Source organism: Phaethon aethereus (genome assembly GCF_964289735.1).
Source record: "Phaethon aethereus genome assembly, chromosome: W".
Lineage (NCBI taxonomy): Eukaryota > Metazoa > Chordata > Aves > Phaethontiformes > Phaethontidae > Phaethon > Phaethon aethereus.
Window position 1 is genome coordinate 3,780,473 of NC_138581.1, and position 16,992 is coordinate 3,797,464.

Here is a 16,992-nt window from a genome sequence, read left to right on the forward strand (position 1 = left end):
CCCTTCCTCCTGCAACACAGCCCCAGCCTGTGCTGGATTTTCAGCTGCCAGAGTACTGCAAGTTGGAACGGATTTTAAGAAGTTTAGACCACTAAGGAAAGGCAATTTCAGTTTTGATCCTTGTAGCCAGCTTTTGCGCAGCCCTCGGTATTTTTGTATTCCCTTCAAGATCCAGAGCCTTTGTAAAAAGTCTAAATAACTTTCTTTGCAGCTGAGTTTGATATCAATGGTCGCTTTTCCATGTGCCTGGGCATCTGGTGAATCAATGACTCTTCTTCCCCAGTATCTGTCTCTTATTTCTGTCATTTGTCATCTGAAACAACTGTTTTATGTTTCCACGTATTGAGTGTTCACCCTGTTGAACAGCTGTTTGACTGCGTTTGACTTGCTTCCATCACGCGGGAGACTGGCACGAGGACATATCTGAGTTAGCATAAATATATTTAGGAAGCCGATAAAGCTTTATTTTGAAACCCTCTCACTTGCTCCCTTGTTATATTTCCTGTTATTGTTGAGGTTTTCATGTGTGTCAACCGCATCCAGCTTCCACCCTTGTCCTCGATCAACCTCTCAGTTCTGGTAACCTCTGGGCCGCGTCTCCCTGGGACTGTTTGATTCCCTTATTTCATCATTTTCTCTCTGCTCAGCTCCCACCGGCTGAGGCTGGTGGTATTTCTGAACCATGACTCCAAACACCCTGGTCTTTACCACGTGTTTTCTTCCTACTGCATTTGGTTTTTTGACATTTATGTCTGTCCCGGCCTTCCTTCGTTATGCTTTTGACAGGGGGCTTAACCCTCTTTTTTAGTCTGTCACTTTGCCTCCTCTGTTCCACCTCAGCTTCTCCAAGCCTTGTTCTTTCTTATCTTCACCAAGTGAACGAGGCCACTGGTCCAGCTCAAGCAGCTGCTCAGGTTGAAATTAAGTTGTCTTTTTTTCCTTCTTTTTGTCTGAGGCTTAGCATGTTTTAGTGCAGTGTGGTTGCCACAAACAGTATCACCTTCGAAAGTGAACTAAACATCCCTGGAGGTATTTAAAAGATGTGTAGATGTGGCGCTTAGGGACATGGTTTAGTGGTGGACTTGGCAGTGTTAGGTTTATGGTTGGACTCAATGACCTTAAGGGTCTTTTCCACTGTAAGTGATTCTATGATTAAAGGACCTTGGACCATTACTGTAGGTACCTTCTGGACGGGGAACCAAAATCTCTGTCCTCATCCAGGTGATGCCAGCTGAGTAGCTGTGCTTTGGTGGGAGGTGTTCAAAAATGGAACTGCCACATCCCTAGGAGGGGAAGACCTTTGACCACCATCTTCTCAGTGCAGAATGTTTCTTTTCATTAGGAAGCCTGCAGTTTGTAAACACAGAAATTACAAGCCTAAAAATACAAGGTTAGAGTACTCACCCGTTCTTGGCTGCTTTTTGGTTGCTCTCCTCGCTTTTCCATTGAACACTGATGGTTTTTTTCTCAGATGCCCGAAACTGAATCATTAGTGGCTGGTTCCTCTACTACTGCTGGTGGTGGTTTGGTTGGTTTGTTGTTTTTTTTTTTTAGGATGGGGGATTTTGTAAAACCTTTCAGGAAGATACACCAGTGACCTGGACAATACCTTGTAGATCTGAAACTGGTTTGGTGACAATCCCATACACACACACACACAAATTCTTGGCAAACTTTTTGTCATATCTTCACAAGCTTTTGGTGCCTGTATGGAAAATACGGTGACTAGGAATTTGGGCATGCAAGTTGCTGAGATACTGAAGCTGATATTCCTCTGCCCACAAAAGTTATGCAGCACTGGATGTAGTTAAAATATCTTTAGCGAGGACATCAGATACGGCCCGTGTGCTATGCTAGCAGAACAGGAATATTGTGGTGGCCACCTATCACATAGTTTGCATCTAAGATTACAAGCCTAAGGACAGTGATCTTCCTAATACCTCTCCCAGCTTTCGAAACAAGCTACCCCTCCTGGGGTAGGAGCTGTATGGTGTAGGCACTTGACTTTTTAACTTTATGAAAGCACTTACTACCAAATAGGTGAAGACATAAGCGAGTACAAGTCCCACCTAGGTTGTTATTTGGTCAATGTGACCTTGTGGTCAAATAAACAGAAGAAATTCTTTACTTTTGCACACACATCACACATTTTTGTCTTAATTGTGCTTGGGGCAGCCACACAGAAACCGAGAAGCTGGGACTGTGTTTTGGGCAACATGGCCTTGGCTAATGCTAAAAGGTCAGACCCAAGAACGTAGTGCTGACCGAAAAGCAACTGATCCTCTGGTGGCACGTAGCACAACCTTCCTCTTCCAGCAGCAGAAAAACCAGCGGGGTTCACACCCAACTGCCTAAACTTGAAGATGAGTAAGTTCCTATACAAATAGTGTATTTGCTTTTGACAGAATTGTATCTTAAAAAATTATTAAGGAGGACCACAACATCTTTTCTACCACGAGTGACAAAACGGCCCAGGGAAGTCTTCAGCTCTTCAGGGTATCAGTTATAGAGGAGATGACCAGGCTCGGGCGGTGGGAAGCCCTAAGGAGCTGACGCTCCTGTGCAAACCTGCAGCCACCATCTCTCTATGTGGTCTCTGAAAACGAGAGGTCTGCTCGCAGGGCTGACGTCCTCAGAGCAGCCGGGAATATGGAGCCGCCAGCCCGTGCCAAGTCCGGCGGTAAATAAAACTGAGCTGCCCCTCTGCTAAGCCATGCGTCAAGTAAACCTCCTGGGAATGGGATCAGCGACTCGCTTCAAATGCAAATCACTGTTCATCCCCGGCGGAGGCGTGGATTCACGTGCACACACCGCCATTCTTCCAGCCCTGAAAGCCAGACAAGACTTAAACGAGTAATAAAGTACCTAATTGGACTTTGACCTCCGGCTGCAATGGGCCTGCATGTGAGTGTGGGTGTGTACGTGTGCGTGCGTGTGAGTGTGTTTTGCCCTCCTTGGCCAGATTCTTCCCTGGGGTAGCCGCTGCGGTCTAAATGGTGTGGGCCTGTCCGTCACGGTCTGCTGCCTCTTGGCCAGGTTCCATCTGGCAGCCCTTCCTCTAAGCCCTTCAAACAAAATAGTTCCTCTGTAGGGTCTTTCTCACTTTCTCCAGAGCTGGGAGCAGCCAGAGGGGACCCCGGGATCACAGTGCTACAGCAGCAGTGAGAGCGGGAGAGGTTTGCACCATCGCCCACCGTGTGTCACGAGCACGGGTCTACCGCAGTGCCAGTTCTCTGCCCCCAGCGCAATCCTTCTCGTGAGAAAAAGGCGTCTGAAGCTTTAGCGAATCCCACAGGGGATGTTTAGGAGAAGAAATTCCTTGATTCTTCTAGGCAGGGAAAAAAGTTGGGTTAGAGAAGGTGCCAGTGTTGGGTTGTGTGTTGAGTTGTTTTCTTTGTGTGTTTTTTTTTAAGGTAAGAACCCCTTAGGCGTGCCCAACTTCTGTATTTTGCCTAAAACCCTAGAGAGATCTGGGGAAAGAAAACTGCTGGCAAAGGAATTCCTCCTGGCATCCATCAATGAACGCACTGGGGAGGCCTCCGAAAGGAAAACGGCACCATCTCTGCCCCTCCAGGTGAAAGCCGTAGCAGATGTTCAACCCCCAGACCCCAGTGGATCAGACCCACCAGAGACGTGGTTGTCAGCAGAGCAACGTGAAGAAGCGTGTGCTTCACGCACAGGGTTTATCGCTCCAGCTCCACAGCAAATGCAGCGAGCCTTGCGTGCCATCGGGGCGCTGAGCCTTCGGCTCACCTGGTGCTTCAAACTGGAGGAAGGTTTTCCTAATAATTTCTAAATGACTTCGGTGTTTCAGGAACGTTGCATGTTATGTTAGCGTTAGAGGAGATCTTCATTCATGGACAGACCTCAAGCTCTTGGGAGTGCCTGGAGGGGACGGGAGGGAAGCCGTTCTTCCCTGGGGAGATATTTTAACCTGTGCTTGTGTGTGTAGGTATTTAATAGGTACCGCAGGCCACCAGGAGTTATTGATGGGTTTTGTGACCTGGCTGATTCACCTTGCTATTTCTATACCTTAATTTCCCTTCCCACACTTCACGTTGCTGCTTCGTGTAACGTGATCCCCGGGGATGTGACTCTTTTTATTTAGTGGGTACCTGTACAGCACCTGGCAAAATGGTATTTCGATCTGTTTTGAGTCCTCCAAGATCTACTATCTTTCCCGTACCAATTAAATCCCCTGGAAGAAATTCTGCTCTATTATGCAAGGTGATCCACAGCCGCCTCTTTATCTTCTCTTTATTCTGAGCAGCAGGAACAAAGAAAAACAGAGAGAAAACAAATAAGCCCTGTCAGAGCCAAATGGGCTTCATATGGAGTTAATTCTTGTTTTTCTGTTGCACACACTGCAGTGATTTTTGTCCTCCTTTAATTCACCTCTCTCCCAACCAGTACAGACTTGCACAGATGCAGCTGAAAGTGGAATGAGGCCCATGGTCCATAAACACTTCAGCCAAGATTAAAGGTACACCATAAATGCAGAGTATGTTGTAAGGTGTTTCCAGATGAGAGAAAAATGGATTATCCTTCAACTCAGTCAAGAAAAATATCATAGTGCAGAGCCAGACTCTGGAAACCTGGTCTGAAACAAAACAAAACTGGTTTATGAGAGACAAAGAAAAATATATGTTATCTTGTTCTCCTTGGTAGCAAATAGGGTTGAGATGCTGCAGTGTCTGATACCATTTCTTCAAGATTTCCACTTTTCTTTTTTTTTTTAACCGTGTAGCAGTGATGATTTTACTAGCTAATTCCTTGTTTGCTCTTCCCCTGTTTTAAATATGGAAAACCAGTAGTTTTGCTCCCACTCCCAGTCTTCTACCAATGCAGACCTGTTCACGGACTTAGTGAAGAGCTGATCATACCTCCAGATGACAAACGACCAGCAATCAGCAGTGAGTAAACTGGCTAAGTAAAGAGAAAAGTGTTATTTGTTGTGATGTTGAAGTAGGTTCGATCATGACCGAGCCATTGGGAAAGTTTCTTGTGTTAAAAATGCAGAGCGAGGATTTGGCACTATTAATGCTGGGCTCCCCGCTGCCGTATGGCAGATTCGGTAAAAACAACCCTATTCATTCCTTTAAGGAGATTATGGTTTTGGTGGACAAAGGCAAGATACCGATGTAAGATGCTGACTTCGGAAAGGTATCCTTACACTATGTGGAAATTCATAAAGATTTCAGTGTTGCTCACAGTACCCATAAAGAAGATTTTAAGTGGGCTGTAATTTGGGTGAGATGGAGGAGCCTTAATTAAATTCCAAAAAAGTCAGCTATTACATCCTCATCTTAAGTGTTTAAGTTGGATCTAAAATTTAACCGCAGCCATTTAAGTTGAATCTAAAATTTTGCTGCCATAAGAACTGAGGAGTCGACTCTGATATTTTTATTTTTTTTAAAATCACTGCGTGTATTGATAGCTACATGGATATTTCAGCTCCACAGACCATACTCCACAGGATGCTGATAATTTAGACAAGGTGTGTGCACACACCTTTCTCCCTTCTACCATGCTGGGTGCTGAGCCCACATGGCTCATGCAGCCGCGTGCTCAAAAACTCATCCCAAAGCGTGCTCCTGTTTCTTCCAGTCTCGTTTCCCTATCTGTCAGGGAGGTCTAAGGGCAAAAAAGCAAGAATATGCGCTTCTTGAAGCAGTCGTCAGCTGTTTAGGGAGCTCCCTCAGATCTTTACGCTCTGTCCCACACACAGAGCGCCCTGGCCGAGGGTAAGACCTCTTCGTGGTGGGAGGATGACAAGTACGTGGTAGGAGGTACTCCCCACCTTGTGAGGCCCTTAGAACTCAAAGAACCTTTCTAATAACCTGAACTTGCTGATTTTCACATCAAAGGCAGGGCTTACAGCAGTTTGAGATCTGCTCCAGTGTCCTCTCACTTTACTTGGGCCAGCTTTCCCAGGAGGTACAAGAAAGAGGCCAAGGAAGGGTTGACATAGAGTCCAGGCCCTGTGCAGCAAGTCAGCATCGGCTTGAGAAGAGACTTTATCTACAGATCTAGAAATCTGGGGCACTCCAAGACTGAAATTCCTGCATATGTAGAAACTCCTATGCCAAACCTGTGTTTCTTGTCTCCTGACAAGTGAAAACGTCAACCACAAAGTCCATAAAACACCAAGTTCTAGCAGGAGTGCTTGCAAACATGCTGGACAACCGGTCTGGGACCTCAGGCTTAGGTATGGTATGGTCTCCTCTGCCATAAGAAAGCTTTTTTGCAGGAAGTATTACAATCTTAGACTTGGTTTCTGAGGGTTTTGAAGAATAAGGGACACGATAACAGCAGATGATGAATACAAAGGGGAGGTCATCAAGGGACAAGCAGGGGGGCCACGTCCTCTGCATGGCTGGGTGCATCCTTTGAAGACAGCCCTTCAGAAGAGCCCACTCTGTTCCCCTGCTTCCTTTGGCACCTAAACACCTTAGAAGTACTCAGATGAGTTATTTTAGGATCCGGAACTGGACCATAAAGGCCAATATGGGTAAGACCAGATGTGTCGTCATGGGCAGAGAAAAGTGCTTTATCTGTGGTTTTACTGCACAAATTTTTCTTTCAGGCTCTTTTGTGTCTTTGTCCTCTCTGGACTTTCTGTGTGATCAGAAAGTGATTGAGCAGGAGAACAGATGAAATCCATTTTCCTAACTCTTCCTCACTTACTTTGCGATGCCAGCTATACTCAGAGGACGGTCCAGGAATGCCCATGGTCTGTAGAAAGTTACCCCGTTCCTAGTCACAGTCTGTCACCTCTTCGGCTTCGGCTTGCAATCTGACAGCAAATGGCCCCTCTGATTTGATGCCCCCCAGCCTGCACACCCCCCAACTGGAGGTGCTTGGTGAACACATCCCTCGGCTCTTACCCAAGCGGTCTGGTTATGGATGAGTGGACCAAGTCGGTTTTACTCCAGTAACTGGTGGCAGGTGGCCCTGCAGCTTTTACAGGATTAATAAGGGACCTCAATAGCAATGTTGTCTTTCTGGTGTGCTTCCTTGAGGGTGCAAATAACACGCTGGGGACCAGATTCTACCCAGAAGCTGGGAATTCAAAGCTACCACATGGTGACCCAACATCAGAGACTATTTATTCTGCATACTTCAATGAGGTAGGAGCTCTGACAACATTCTCCTACTGTTGAAAAAGGCTGTAGCTGCCAAAATAAGCGTGTCCTTTTTTCACCCTTGGTCAACGCTAGTCCTTGACATCACACATGGGGTTGAGAGGTCTTATTCTAACCTGTGCTTACACACAGCTGTGTACAGGATTGCCACATGGATAGCTGGGGTCACACTTGCACGTCGTAAGACGTCCCTTGGTAGCCTTCTTATGCTCTGCAACATTGCCCTGCGTTTGCTGTGGATCTGCAATATAATTGTCTTAAGCCATCAGACTTTCAGCTCAAAGAAGGAAACCACAAGCTCAAGATGGGGCCAGCATAAATGTTTGTCTTGAAATAGATTTCACCCTTGAAAATCACCTTCATCCAGGCTGGGTTGCTGGTAACCTCCTTTCCCACCTTCCAAGCCTCAACAGGCAGCTCATGTCCAGACCTGAAGGGGTTTCACCTGTAATTGCGGACAGTAGGGTGCAGCGAGAACAGCGAGTTACGGGCATGCTGCTGAGGGATTTCTGGGCTCAAGACCTGAATACCTGGATAGGCTTCAAGCATCCTGCAGGAACAGAAACCAACAACCTCACGGTCTGGTTTTAGCAGTTTGCCCAGAGGTTTATAGCATATTTGGTATGTCTGGGCTAGTCTGTGACCTTAAGGTTGTCCTTAAGTACCAATGGTGATGACCAACCTTGGATCTACTTTGCTGTTCTGTGCTATAACCAGAGACCCTTTTTGTGGTCAGCCAGCCAGTCAAAATATTATAACTGTGATTGCTTCAGTGTCATCTCCAGAGACTTTGGATAGTCAATAGGAGTCCAGTAGCCAGGAGGGAGATGCTTGATGTGAATTTAGCAATAGGTCAGCTCTAACTGTAATGGGTACAGAGACCATCCGCAGTTTAACAAGCACTGGGAGTTGTTTGTCGGCTCCTGTGACCTTCCCGGGACCTTTCTGCCATGGAGTGGTGGATCCATTCAGCGCAAAATTCTAGTTAACAGCTCTTAAAACCTGCAACCCACTGGGCCCCAACGGCTCTGTGTTAAGGGTCTATTTTTTTTTTCTCCCCAAAAGCAGGATGAAAAAGCTACATCAGTAGATGCCCAAGCCCAGTCTCAGTCCTTTGCTTTGTTTCTTGAGCCCCCCAGCCACATTAAAGCCATGGGGTGGGATGTTCGAGGTGGAGCAGTCTGGGTAAGTTGGCACCGACAGCCTCCTGGCTTGTTGGAGCAACAAAATGCTGTTGAAGCTGCGTGAAGAGGTAACTTGGTGGGATTAGAAAAACAGATTTTGCTTCTTTCTTACATGAAAAGCTTGTTTAATGGAAGTTAAAAGCTGATTCAGCAAAACTGGGAGAAAACAACACAGCAGGAAGGTAAAAAAAACCCAAAAAAACAGTTTGTTTGTCAGCCAGAGAGCAGAACAATGTGCATCTTTGTTCAAAGCACAGATTATGCAGGAATAAAATAATAAATAAAAGGCCTGCTGAATGGGGCTGACATAGTGTGCCTTCTGAAAGATACTGAATTAATAAGAGGAATAAATCATCCTTGGTTTACAAACAAACACTTGCTCGTGTGCCCACCTCCCAAGGTATAAATCAGCCCCTAACTGCCCCTGGGAGGGAGCAGCGGCTCAAACTCCCCAGCCAGGTCTGGAGCTGGTGTAAAGCAGATGCTGCAGGTGGCTTGACCCTGACTGAAAAATCAAATTGATTGAGCGAGCAGAGAGCAAATCTCTGCTGTTGGGCAACCACCACGGATCCTGAATCCTCCAAGGAGCCTGGCTGGGGGAGGACACCATCCTGCACCTTGAATTCCCACCCTGGCTGCAAATTTAGCTAAGGGCTGGGTACAATCACCAGCTGATGATAGCTTAGAAGCACGCGGGAGGAGAAGTCTCATCACTCGCGTCCTTCCCACGTTGCTGATACGACAGCAGAGCGCAGGAGCCAGCTCCGCAACCCCAGCTTGTCGTGGGACTTCCCAGGAAAGGTTGCTCTTGCTGTGAGCAGTAGCTGTTTCTTCCGGACGAGCCAGGATCCATAAAGATATGGAGGAGGGAGCCCTGTAAATGCCTTTGATGTTCAGGGTGTGCTGTTTGGGTCCTATAGCATCTTCCAGCGAGGGGGAGCTGCTACTTGGCAAGCAGGCTCGACCTTCAGTGGTCTTGACCGTGGCTGGGTGCACCATGCCTGCTGCTGTGGTCACAGCTCCTGGTAAGGTATTTCCACACCACCTGGAAGGTGTTTATTGTGTTGGCTTTACGTGGTGGCCGACACGAACGACAGCAGCATGACCCAGCTGAGAGGGATGGGGCCCAGCAATGCACGTGTGCCTTCCAGCTGGCTGCGGAAGGTTAGCAGAGAGGTTTGCCTTTATAAGATGCAGCTGAGGAGGGATGCCTAGTTGTGTTTCTCCTTGAGAAGTCCTAGGAGAGGATGCAGACTGAGAAGACTGAGCTCCAAGTGCCTCTGTACAAGCAGAGCTAAGGGCTGCGTCTCCTCCAGCCTCACCAACACCCAAAGGGTTACAGCAGGGCGCAGGTGGTGGCCTGGCCAGAGCAAGCTCTCCCCTGTCGCTGCTTCTGGACAAACCTTACAAAATCACTTCCCTGATCTCAGCCGCTTTGCTGCGTGGCTCTGGAGGTGCGGGGTCACGGGAAGCCATGTACACGCTGCCCGCTCGCTAAGGCAATGTCATTGCTCATCTCACCCCGGCTGTTACTGGGGCCATCAGCGGGGTTTCTGCTCCAAGGTGGGAGCAACTCATCCTCAGGTGCTTCAAAGCTTGCCCTGGATGCCCTTCCACACCTGGCCATTCCTCAGTTAAGGGGAAGGAGAGGACTCAAAGCCTTCCAAGAGTTACATCTGAGGGGCTGAGCACATGCAAAGAAGATGAGGAGGAGCTCAGGATGTCGGCTGAGCTTTAGAGTTAGCTGAAATGTAGGTTGACCTTGGGCAAGTTCTGTGCTGTGGGGTCGCTTCTCAGCAATGGTGGTGGGAAGAACCTCCTGGGTAATGACGTGTCGGTGGATGGGTTGGGAATGATGGGGTTGAGCCAGATGGACAGAGCATAACTTCATGGTGGAGAGGAGTTAAAAGCTAGTGAGGAATGGGAAACAGAGAAGCTGGAAGAAGACTGAGAAAGAGCTGGGCTTGAGTCCCGCAGTGGGATGAGGGGACAGAGGGGGAGCTGTCACCGGGGGTGACTGCAGCCATGGCACAGCCGGTGGAATTGCACCGGCAGCCACTGAGGTTTTTAATTCTCCAGGTAATATTTGGGTGCAGATATTGAACCTTTGGAGGACAAGCATGGGCTCACCGGTTTGCCAAATGTAGGCAGAGGTGGAAGGGACTGATTCTCCTCAAGCTTGGCAGAAAAAGCAATGAGGAACATTGATATGGATTGACTGGGGAGAGTGGGCAGGAGCCAAACCCAGGATGCAGCTGCAGAAACAGGAGTGCAGGTTGCCTCTCACAAGGTGAGAGGAACTGTGATTATGCAGAAGTAACTAAAAAAGTTGCTGCCTTTATGGTTTCTGGAAACTAATGATGAACAGCAGAGCTTGGCTTTGGTTCCAGTGGCCTGTACAGGATGTGATTTGAGTTAACACGGTCTTCAGCAAAATGGGTTTTTTAACATACAATTTTGGTATAAGTGGAAGAGTGGAAAATTTTTCTGGGTACTTTCTCCTGTTCCAGTTATTTCCAGTATTAATGATTATTATCTTAAGGAGATGGGTATTTAAATAGATACTATTTGATTTTGTCCTCGCCTCCCCTCACTACTGAATGACTTGTAATAGGACTAGAAAAAAAGGAAACACTGACGGTTTTGGGGTTTTTTTACTCTTTCTTTTTTTTTATTATTTTTTTCCTTGATCACTTGACAGTATTTCACTTATACAATCAGGTTCATTGCTTCTCCCACATAGTTGGCAGGTTTTCTCCACTTATTTCGCATGGTCTTCCAGTTGGGAAAGGGAAACAGCTTTAAAGAACACTGAAATCCTATTACAGAGCAGCAAAAGTTAATTGAGGACCTTTGGATCAAACTGAAAAAACAGAGCTTCTTTTGGCTCAGCTTTGTAAAGATGCACTAGGTATAAAGTTCATCGTGTCCTGTTAAGTAGCTGTTGGCCAGAATGCAGATCGGTCTAGATCAGGGCTTTGATGTTGTTACTGGAGCTGGCTTGGAGGCAGCGTGTGGCTTGGACTTCAGACAGGAATTTAGGCCAGTAACTGAGGATGATGGGAAGAAGAAACAGGAAAAAAGTGTATGAAGTTTAATTTTTTCTAAATTTATGCCTTCCGCAACCAGTTTTGCAAAGTGCAGAACGTGTTCCTCACCTAGGCATTTCAGCAACATGTCAGCTTCTGTCACCTTCCTGGACCAGCATCTCTCCGTGGGTTAAAACCCACCAAACTGCTGCTGAAGTCCAAGGAAAAACCCCCGCAGATTTCAAAGGGAACCCAGCTGGAAGACTTCTGCACGTGCTTCGCTGTGCTCAGTGTGTGTGTCCCACCGAGCGGTGCCCTGGCGGGTGAACCTGAACTTGCGTGAAAGCGGCTGGTCAGAGCTCTTACGAGGAGGATGCTGGAGCGACCGCCTTCTCGGCCAGGAGGAAGCTTTGCAGACACAAATTGCAGAAAAGCTAACGTGTCCCCGCTTTTGCAGCGTCGCTTACGGAAATCATTAAGGCAAATACGTACAACGTGTACATGTGCTGCTGCTTTCCTGAGAATAGATGTTCTACTATAACAGCCGTTAGGAGTGTCCTTCTGGCCCTTTCAATTTTTAGTTTCCTTCACCTTTTGCCGTATTATACAGGGATGGGGGTGTAGACCGTATAGGACCAGGCTGAACAAGTAGAAGAAAGCTTCAGTAAGCAAAAGAAGCTCTTCAACTCTTTTTCTGTGCATGAAAACTGATCGGAAGAGAAGACCATGCACCCTTCTGGTGTGCGTGCTGAGCAGTTACCCAAGGTCAAGGCATCTGAGGTTTGTCTCTGTCCCTGGCTTGTGGAGCACTCCTAAGGCAAAGTTGTTAATCTTCTTGTGCCGTCGGCTGATTTTGTTGCGTTTGTGTTTTAGTTATTTGCGTGATAACGCATCGAGGATTGCAGCCTTGCCTGACCACGAAAAGGAGAATCGCGCTGCTCTCACTCCCAGCCTTCCTTGGTTTGTGCTCTGACATTATTCACAGGTTAGCGATGCCCATCACGTGGATTCGTCTTCCTCCACGCTGAAGTCAACACTAATAAACTCTTTGTATAGGAAGCAGCAAGTTTTCTGAAAAGCCGTAGTTGTCCGTAAGTCAGCCGGATCCATCGTTCTGAAGTTGAGAGAGACATTTCAAGCTTTATTATCCAGCTAATGTTTTGAGATCTGTCATTGGAAGTTCCTTCCATTGCAATGCACGAATAATATACAACCCAGCTTTTCCATGGGTGTTGCTTTAACGGGTTATTCAAAGAACAGATTTGGCTGTTTCACAGAGACCTGCAGAGCAAGGCTCTTCTTGTCATTAACGTCTGCAGATTTTATGGCATGGGAGTAAGACTGTTTCAGTCTCCAGCAAAGCTGAATGCGGCCTTTCTCTTCATAATTTAGTAGGATACATCTGTTTTCAGCCAAAAACAGGATATGAAAAGCCATATGGAAAGGAGGGGGGGGGGAAATCAACCAGATTTGCCTTAAGGTTTTGTCCAAGTCTTGTGTCATTTCTTACTTTGTCGGAGCTGGTTTGCCTGTTTGCAATCATTAGGACAGCTGGCTAGGAGAGGTGGGACAGCATGGCCTGGAAAGCCTTCCTTTTATTGGTCCCTTTTCCTCGTTTTTCAATCTAATTAGAAGTCACCTCAGAAGAAAAGGATTCTGAACGCTTGCACTTTGCGTCCTTTTTATACGGGTGGCCATAAACATCCTAAATCTTCGTGAAAGAGTTGCAAAACAACCTGGAACAGAAAGGACAGAGATAGGAAAACCCAATAATCGAGCAATAAAAAATGATCTGATTTTTGTTTTAAGCTTGGGTCAGCTCTGGGTCAAGCTGCTTTACTCATCCCTCTGGGCAGCGTGAGGTCTCCCAATGCTTTCGCAGGGATTTGCAAAAGTTGCCAGATCCTTTGTGTTTGCTGCCGGGCTGGATGGGATCGCCAGGAAGGCAATGAGCCGTATAATTTACGTTGGAATGTCAGCATCTGAACAGGCGTAAAATTACAACTCGTTATCGCGGGCCGAGGAGCAGGATCTTGGGTTTCTTGGGCAGTCGCGGTCATCTTCCGGTGGGGCTGCTTTTGGGGACCGCTGGGAAGCTTTACCTGGTGCGGCGGGGCTGCCTTGTTACTTCAGCCTGGGAAGCCAGCAACGAATGTGCTGTCCTTGGCTGGTCTTTCTCTTCCCCAATGCGGCTGTTGTGTTGAATTTATTCTGCCCAGATTTTCGTAGCTTGGGAAGCGCCTAGGTGAGACGGCGGCACCGCCGTCAGCCACCTCACAGCGCCGGCCGGAGGGGTGGCCTTACACCGGGAAATGGGGGAGAGGCAAACCCCAGGCAAGACTCTGTCTTCAACCTCCCTTCGAAGGCGGGGTGCTGGTGGAACAGGGCCCGACGGCGGCTGCTCGCGGGAGCTGGCGCTCGGGGTGCTGGAGCTGGGGCGGCCCCGGGCGGGGGGCGAGGAGGGGTCGGAAGGCGCCCCGCGCGCGGGGGGAGCTGCTCCTCCGGGGACGCAGCCGGACCTTGGGTGGGACCCGACTCGCGGGGCTGAAAGGAGCAGCTGTGAGAAAGCGATCCCCGATGAGCCTGGGGAGGAGGGGGGATGCCGGGCGGCTGAGAGCACAGGGGCCAGCCCCACGGCGGGTCAGCCCCACGGCGGGTCAGGCCCACGGCGGGTCAGCCCTGCCTGGTACAGATTTGGGGGGTGCCCACCGCGCCAATCCTAGGTTCGTTAGAGACCTTGGAAAAACGGCCCCTTCTCTTTCTTTTTTCACTCGTGGTGGTGCGTTAGGCTCGGGGCGCGTGCCGTGTGCCGGGAGGTGTGACGTCAGCCTCAACGCGTGGAGCCGCCGCAGCGACGCCTGCGGGAGCCCACGCTGGCTGTGTGAAGGGCCAGAGGCCTGGAGGGGATGTCCACGGGTGAGAAAGAGCTGCAGCCTGTTCCTCCTCTCTCGTGAGCTTATATTCTTCACCCTTTCATTGCAGAGAGCAGCTGGATGCGACAGGGGCCAGCCCCTGCCTGTCCTCGCAGGAGAATCACCCTGCCCTCGCGCTGCGGCTGTACCCGAGGGGTAGCACGCCACAAAAACAAGCCCCAGCTGTCTGGGACAGCTTCTGGCACCAGCGTGTCCCCCTCTTTGCACAGGGTGGAAGGTAGCCCCCCAGGAACACATCGGGAAAAAAAACCCCCAGCTCTGGGGTGCGGAGTAGTCGGGGGCCCTACCAGCACCCAACAGCCTCCCCCCGGCTCTGCCAGCGCAAGGACGGTGGTTTTCCTTGCAGTCAGCTTTTCGGAAGAAAAGGTTAACTAAGTAATTTCATGTAAATCTTCTACGGCTCGGAGGCGTTTACTTGCTTTGCGAAGTCCTTCTGTTGCTGCTGGGTCTGTGCCGCCAATTTTTGTCGGGCGCAGGCAGAGCCCAAGGAGAGGTCTCCTTAAATTGGGTGGTGTGGCTGCTGGGAAAACTGGGTTAGTGATCACGGTTGGGTAAGTTTTCTTAAAAGGATTCACCGATGGGTTAGCTACTGGAGCCGGGCAAAGGTGAAGCATTTCAGGGGGAAAAGAAAAAAAGGACATTCAAGGAGGAAAAAAGCATTAATGCGGGAAATCAACAGAGAAGAGGGAGCATGTCCTAACTCGTCCTGGCTAGCCCGGCACAGTGCAACGGTCTTTCCAGAGTCCGCTGCGATAGCCATAGAGTGTAAGTAACACAAAATCTTGCTTTCCCCCAGCCAAAAGGAAACCAAGTGGGAAGGAAAGATTAATGTTTTCAGTGGTCTCTCCTGCTGAACACATCTTAGAGCCATTGTGGGGAGGGGGCAGGCAGAAAACCCCTTTACTGCTACCCAGACAGGGATTCTTATTTTATTTCGTAATATTCACTCTGCCAAAATAAAAAGATGATGATCCCTCGGGCACTGTTGAAATCGCGTTCTCGGTGCTAGGCTAAAGCTAGAATTAAAGCTGTAGTGTTGTACGATGGGCATCTCGGGAGCTACAACGCAGGAGTAGACATAGAGTGACTTCGCTCCATTCCTGAGGGCACTCGGTGGTGTGTGGGCGCAGAGAACAAGCCTACCTTGGCAACACACCCTGCAGAGGACTTGGGAGGAGGGTGCTGGATAAGGGCACCTACTTGCCAGCATCTACCTAGCTGCTGCTCTGCCTTCATGGCCTCTTTCTGCTGGTCTCAGTGACCTGCAGGACCACGACAAGATGGCCATAGGCTGTTGTTCTGGCAAGGCGTTTCAAAGCTTGTGGTAGATCAAGAACAAGACTTCAATGATTTTTACAAGGCCCTTTATTTTTTGTCTTAAGGCTTAGAAAAACTGTTACTCAAAACCAAAATGTTTATAACTTTACATATGTACAATATGAGAAATAAATTATGTTTTAAGTCATACAAAAACCACAATATACAAATAGGGCTTTGAAACCACGCTACGTATGGCACGGTGACAAGTCACAGATACTTACCAAAGGCTTCGGTTATTGCAGCCTTTGCATAAAACCATGGAAAAAGAAAAATCTCCAAATGTGCTTGCTTTGGTTGGATTGAAGCTCTACAAAAACTCAGAGAATTGCAGGCCACAGAAGGACTTCCTAAGTCTTCAGAACTCGGTGCACCATCTGGCAACACCATTTTTTGAAATTGCCTTTCTGCATGCCAAAAGTTGAAGAGTTGTTACACCAAGATTCCTTCCAAGAAAAAAAAAAAAATTAAAAAATCTAGTTCACCTCTGACAAGGTCCACTCTGCTGCAGCAAACAGGACAGCTGTACAGAGTCTGTCAAACTCAGAGGAAAGCCAAATTCACCTGGCACCAGGGAATCCAGCTGGGATGCTGTGGCAGTGAGGGTAGGATGTTGTCTGTATGGCTCAGTTAAATGCCTCGCACAAAAATAAGGTCTTAATTATGCACTGGTACTACAACAGCAACCGAGCAGAGGCGAAGGCATTCTCAGTAGTTAGAAGGACTGGTGCAAAGCTCTCCTGAAGCAGGACGGTTCCTTACCTTCCTCCTCCTCCCCTGCAGTCTGTAGAAGGGCAGCTGCCATTTGCCTCTTCCAAAGAGGTCAACACGTGGGACCGGGTGGTCTCGCCGGAGACACTGACTGGGGAGCAAGGAGCAGCTGCCAACACCATCGCCTGCCTTCTGCACCGGGTTCTGCCCTAGGAACGGGGAGGACGGGGTGCTACCTTCTTATAAGGTAATGTATAGAGATTTCAGCATCAGCCAGACATGGAACGGATTATTTTTAAGGCAAGCAAAGGACAACGTGAAGTTAAGTGGCATTGTGCTTATTCCCACCCCTCCCCTGAACAACCCCACACACTCGACCCATGCTGGTCTCATCTTCCCACAGCCCGTAGTGCTATTGGACCCGCAGTAACTCCTACATTAAGATGCTAATTTGTTCTTGGCGGCTCTGTCACCGACAGTCTGATGGGCAGTTAGCATGGTTATCTTCTCAACTCCACTGGCGGGCAGACCAGAAGATCATTGCTGAGGTCGAGGTCTGTGAAGATCTCGTCCGTAGTCCTGGTTAATGGGAGCAGGGCAGGAAATGCAGCGTGCAACAGGTCAAGGTAAGGTTAAATGCACAAACCAGGCTCCTTGGAGAAGGGAGAATGTA